At 30.3% G+C, this 6,941-nt stretch overlaps 1 non-coding gene across 1 annotated transcript; it reads right to left on the reverse strand.

Annotated features, from left to right (window-relative positions):
- Positions 1–6,618: 6,618 nt before the first annotated feature.
- LOC141624874 (small nucleolar RNA R71) lies at positions 6,619–6,725 on the reverse strand. Its single transcript, XR_012534678.1, has one exon. It is a non-coding gene; the product is annotated as a small nucleolar RNA R71 (small nucleolar RNA).
- Positions 6,726–6,941: the final 216 nt, after the last annotated feature.

Raw genomic sequence — 6,941 nt, forward strand, 5'->3', positions numbered from 1 at the left:
CTAATATAAAAACATCAAAAAAAGCCCGAAGTATATATATTGATTATTGTAAGGATAGAAGGATAAGATTGAGTAAATTTAAAAAGATAGTATTTTATTAGAGATTTGTTATCTCATATATTATTAGATTTATTCTTTCTCATCTTCTTAGATATTATGGCATTAAAATTAGAAGGATAAGATTAGCAAAATTTCAAAAATAGTATTTGTTAAGAGATATATTATTTCCTTATATTATTTGATTTATTCTTTTCTATCTTATTTGATTTTATTGCTATAAAATTAATAAAATTAATAATAATAATAATAATAATAATAATAATAATAATAATAATAATAATAATAATAATAATAATAATAATAATAATAATAATAATAATAATAATAATAATAATAATAATAATAATAATAATAATAATAATAATAATAATAATAATAATAATAATAATAATAATAATAATAATAATAATAATAATAATAATAATAATAATAATAATAATAATAATAATAATAATAATAATAATAATAATAATAATAATAATAATAATAATAATAATAATAATAATAATAATAATAATAATAGATTTACCTTTGCTATTGCTAAGGGAGTGGGCGCCCAGATTGTATCGCGGCTGCCCACCAATTTATTGTAAACTTTTGACTAATTAAAAAAGTTTGTGTTTTATTATAATATAATAATAATAATAATAATAATAATAATAATAATAATAATAATAATAATAATAATAATAATAATAATAATAATAATAATAATAATAATAATAATAAAAATAATAATAATAATATTAAGTTTGCTAAGTTTGCTTACGACTCGTCTCAATTTAACTGCAACGCAATTCTGTACGAATATGAGGAATTTTACTTGAGTGACTACCCACCTCATCTAGCCAAAGAACTCATCAAACGCGAACATATGATGAAGCGTTGTCGTCACACGCCTAATCAAACACATTTATATTTCTAAACAAACAACTAGTTAGTGGTTACGGTGAGGTCGATCCACGGGACGGTGTGCTTTGGGTTTTAAGTCTATCTATCTCAATTCATGCTAGTGTCACAATTGTTGGGATTTGAAGTTGATGGGTCTAAACTAGTGAAAGCAATAAAGTAAAGCAAGCAATAAAAGATGTAAACAAATGATTAAAAACACTAGGATGTCATGGATTCATAGGGGGTTCATGATGGTGATCATACAAACATGTTTCTATAGTTGCAAGCAATTGTAGTTGTAGAGGAACCGAGTTAGTTTATGTCTTACGGGTCATAGGTGTTGGAGCTTGTGTCCTCCACAGTTAGTGTGATAACGTATATAAATCTCTTATAGGTTCACATGGGTATACTTCGTATTTTATCATTTGATTAACGATTACTTAATAACGGTTGGCTTGCTAGAAGTTTGACGTTATTATCATAATGATGGCGGTGATCAACTGGTCCCTAAAAGTCACACCTAAAGGATGTGTTTGAGAGATGTGATTGTATGAAAATATAATCACATTGATGCCTTATATGACTAAAAGGTTAGTCCATGTATTTGATTAAACAGTTAGTCAATGGGATGATGAGACGATTATTTAATTCAATTAAATAATATTAGCTGAGACGAATTAACTGTTAATTCGTAAATTGAATATAAACAATTATATTTAATTATTGTATATAATGTTAGCTTAAACGAATTAAGATGTTAATTCGTAATTAAACGTAATCGGTTATATTTAATTAACAAATTATAAATATGCGATATTTATAGTTAAAGTATATATTATACGAGATTGTCATAATAAATTATTACAGACCGGTATTAATAATTCGACTACAAGCTGTTGTGTGTGGACTTATTAAATACGTGATGAAATAAATGACATTTGAGAAAATATACGCATTTTATACAATACAAAATGAACCGAAAATAAGGAGATTTTTCTCCTTATTTGGAGTCACTCGGTCAAACAAGAAAAACAAGAAAAAAAAGATTTTCCCTCAATCTCTCCTATTTCGGTTATAAGAGGTGAGTAGGGAGATCATTTTTGGACTTAATTTTTGACCTAAATTCTTTCATCAAAATAACAAAAACCCTAAAAATTAATCATCAATTTTGGGGATCTCATTCTAGCAAATTGAGGGGCATTTCTCTTAGCATCTTGGGTGCAACAATTAGGAGAATATCAATTCGATATTTGTTCTTAGGCCATATTTGTTAGAACTAAAGGTTAATTCTAAATCTCTAATCTTTTTGTTTATGCAATTTCATTTATGACTTGTATTACATAATTATAATTTCATTATAATCCGAAATTTTATAGAGGAAGTATACCGATATTTCCCACAAGTGGTATCAGAGCATAGGCCACGAAATTATTTTATATCTTTTTCATAAATGAATTTAAACAAAATCAATTTGAAAAAAAAAAAGTTCATTTTGGCCGAAATGTTTTTTTTTTTTTTGTCGTGAGCAATTTTTTTTTTTTTTGCTTTTTGCCGAAATGATTTTTGTTTTTTCATGCTTTGTTCCATTTTGATTTATTCATATTATTGTTTTAATAGGTTAAGATGATAATATGATAATTTTGTAGATGTTTTGATTTAATAAGCATTAAATTGAAATGTAAATGGAATAGTTTTGATTTATGATGATTATTTGTTTTTGCTATATAGTTTTTGGCACACATGATGATTAAATTGTTGTTTAAGGATCATGATTCATTAACTTAAATGTTGATGATTATGCCAATCTTGTTCTAATAGCAACTTTAAACAAATTTGTTCATCTAAAAATTTTTTTTGTTCGATTAAAAAAAAAGAAGGGGATGTTTATGTTTTTTTTTTCCAGCCGAGAGCACAAGAAAAAAAAAAACTGTTTTTCATTTTTAAAAGGCAAAATGCCGCAAGTATAAAATAAAATTTTTTTTAATTTCTTTGCCATTGCCGCGAGCAAGAAAAAAAAGAAAAAAAAGGGCTGTTTTTGTTTTCAATTTTGGCAAAGGCCGAGTGAGAAAAAAAATCTGTTTTTTTTGTTTTGGGTGAATGGCGAGAAAAAAAAAATTTATTTTTTTTCGTTTTTTTCAGATTGCCGCGAGCAATTTTTAAGAAAAATTTTTCTGTTTTTTTTCTTTTAGTTTGGCCAATAATTATTATAAATTAAATTTATAATGTATGATGTTTGTTGTGAAAAGGTTCACAAATTAAAGATACCTAATTATTTTAAGGGTTGTATTTAAGAAACCAAAAGAGGAAATAAATTCTTAATATATGCATTAATTGTATTGGTTAATGTGTAATTTAGTTCTTAATTCCTAAATTAATATCCAAATTAGAAGGTATTTAATGCTTAAATACAACCCACTGGGTTGTATTTACCATTACCCTTAAAATAATTCACTTTTATCGATTTTTTATCTCATAAAATTAATAAACATGCAAAACTTCAAACCAACCTTCGAAATTTTAATACAATCTATAGAAAATATTCATGAAACATTATAAAAATTTCATGACCCGAATCAACCTTTAAGTATTTTTAGTTAACTCTTATCCAAAATACGACATTTTTGACTCGGTTTTCTACAAAAAAAAAAACATTAAAATTACCAAAATAACTTCACAAGTCACCAAATTTTACCAAAAACCACTTGAGATCAGTAGGTATGCATCCCTAAAAATTTTCGTGCCAAAACCTCTTTTTAACACCATGTTTAATTTTTCCAAATCATCTCATAATTTGTTAAATATGCTAAAAATCAACATGCAAATTACAAGCCTAAGCTCTGATACCACTTGAAAGATCATAGATCCTAATTAGACTCTCTAGTTAAAAGGCAAATTATCTCATAATTTGTGTTAATGTGATCTATGTAACATGCATGCAATATTAAAGCATATTAATATAAAAATAGAGGAAATCAGATTTCCTTACATTGAGTTGATGGTAATAAAATGGGCACAATCAAGATCTCCTATCTTAATTGATCTTGAGCTAAGAAAAATGGAAGATCCTCCTTGTACAAATCTCTAAATAGAAGATCTCCTTCAAGAAGCACCCAAGAACAAAACACCCAAAAATCTAACAAATACTAACTAGATATTTATTGAAATCAACACTTGATAATATGTAAAATATTACTAACACTCTTAGTAAATATTTTAGTTTATTAACTTTCTGATGTGACTCATATTTGAGCACATTTAGTCCCCGAATTAGCCTCGTTCCTATGCTTTATAGTGCATAATTGGGTCATTTACTATCTTTAGTTTCCCATTTTGCATATTCTTTGAGGTTTTGTTTCCTTGGTAGGAGAGGAGTGCAAACCTTGCATTTTCATGGCAAAATGGAGCTAAATTGATCGCATTCAATGACCAAGCATCAAAGGGAAGACGATACTAGAAGGCCTATGTAGATAATAAAGTAGATTGGGCAAGGATGAAAGGATCCTTGCATCCTCAACAAGATCCCCGCGGATTATTGAGGAAAGAAGAGAAGAAAAGTGTGTGACCCAGAATCCGAGCGGATTGCTGCCTATCCGAACGTCTCCTTGCCCAGCAATCCGAGCGTCCCGACAGCAAGACACTCGTCTTGAAGCCTCATAATCCGAGCGTCTCCCTCAGTGATCCGCTCGGATCTTCTTACAGGAACAACCGTGCCAGCTTCCAAGACGCTCGAGACGAGCATATCTAAGTGGGACTAGCAAAACGGAGATGCGCATCTCCTTGGAGAGGAGCACTTCCTCAACTTTTCTTAAGTGTCTTAATAGTCATTTAAGCCCTTGGTAACCCTAATCTTTGTACCTAATCTTTAGTATAAATACCCCTTTGTACTACCTAGATTAGCATCAAGTCTTAAGCCATCTTAATACTGTCTTAATCAAGTTGTAATCAATTAGTAATCTCATCTTAATCTTGTAATCAACTTTTAATTTAGTCTTAATACAAATCTCATTTCTTAATCTTTCCTTAATTTCACTATTGTTCATCATTTATTTTGGGTAATTAGAAGATTATTTAGGTTAATTTGGACGATTGACAACCTTCCATCAATCATCAAGTACTTTTATCATTCTTTGTTTTATTATTTGGAATCATCTTCATAGTTATAATTCTTCCTTAATCCTTTTAACTATTGTTAATCATTTTCATTTGTTAATCATGTTAGCATGTTAAACTTGATAATGAGTGAGTAGTTTCCCTAGATAGGGTTAATGAGGAATTAGGGGAAACCAACATGGGTATTGATTCATGCTTAATCTAATATGTTTTCATAATTGATTTGCTTGCTTGTTGTGATTCCAACTTATGCACATGTTATGTTTGATGAAATGCGAGCCTATGAATCCTTGCATTTTTTACCCATCACTTATCTTTTCAATGAGACTTGTAAGACATAAACCAACTCGAGTCTCATTAGACCATGTATATAGTTGGATAGGAAGGATTAAGTCGACTTGTAGGTGTTATAAAATCTAATCTATTCGGCTCCGGGACCCAAACCTTCTTAGGGATTGTAAGATATACACTAACTCGATCCCATCACAATAATAATTGCTTGCTTATAATTTGAGAATATGTTTGTATGATCAAATCCTATGAATCCCCTATGAACCCATGATACCCTAGTGCTTTTAATCAATTGTTTACATCTCATTTTAATCATCTTGCTTGTTTTTATTGCTTTACTTTTATATTGTTAATTAGTTTAGTTGATCTCCTATCTCAACCCAAATTGTGACACCCTTAGACACAACCATTTGCAATTGAAAATTCTACATCAATACCGTCCCTTGGGATCCGACCTTTACTTGCCTCTTTACTAAGAGTAGTTTGTGATGTTATAAATATTGTTTTGGTTGAGTAACTTTTGACAACGAGTTTTACAACAACACCAAAAATGGCGCCGTTGCCGGGGTCGGTGTTAACTTGATTTGATTTTCTTTAAATTGATTTTAGATGTGTCTTTCTTTACCTTGGGGAAGTTAAACTCCTCAAGGTTTGTTCTAATTGTTTTCGAGTTGTATAATATTTTGCATGTCTAGGAGATCACAAGGCAACTTGTTACCCATTGATCTTGAAATTGAAAGAACTTTGACCAATAATAGAAGACTTGCTAGAAATACTTTGAGAGGTATTGGTGAGATTGTGGACATTCAACCAAATAATATTGAGTTTACCCACCCTTTTGCAAGAGAAGGAGAGGATAACCCAACACAAAACCAACCACAAAATCAACCCACAATGCCTAAATTTTCATCACATTCTGTACCAATCGAGGAGAACCTACAAAATGGTACTCTTACACCACAACATTTAACCGGTAATTTCATTGCCAAATCCGCATTCATACAACTAGTTGAGAGAAGTCAATTTGGGGGGATGCCTAGTGAAGACCCTCATTCTCATATGGAGACTTTTTGTGACTATTGTGATGCGATTTCTCAAACCGGAGTTACTCAAGACCAAATTCGACGGGTCTTATTCCCTTTTTCTTTGATTGGTTCCGCGAAACAATGGTTGAAGAGCCTAGATAAGGCTACTCTTGGTATTGACTCTTGGAAGAAATTGGCACTTACTTTCTACAAGAAATTCTATCCTCCGGAAAAGACTAACATGCTGAGAGCCCAAATCACCGGGTTCAAACAAAGGGACGAGGAATCTTTGTATGAAGCATGGGAGAGATTCAAGGACACTTGTCTATCTTGTCCACACCATGGACTTAGCGAGTGGTTCCTTGTACAATAATTTTGGAAGGGTCTATATGAAGACTCCTGAAACATTCTCAATATGGGATCAAATGGTATGTTTACCGAAGTTGATGACAATCAAACATGGAACAAGATTGAAGATATGGCGGTCCATAACTCACAATATAGTAGACCTCGGAAGGCTTCTAGAGGAGGAAAGCATGAGGTGGACTCTATTACTCAATTGGG

This window comes from Silene latifolia, chromosome X (genome assembly GCF_048544455.1).
Source record: "Silene latifolia isolate original U9 population chromosome X, ASM4854445v1, whole genome shotgun sequence".
Taxonomy (NCBI): Eukaryota; Viridiplantae; Streptophyta; class Magnoliopsida; order Caryophyllales; family Caryophyllaceae; genus Silene; species Silene latifolia.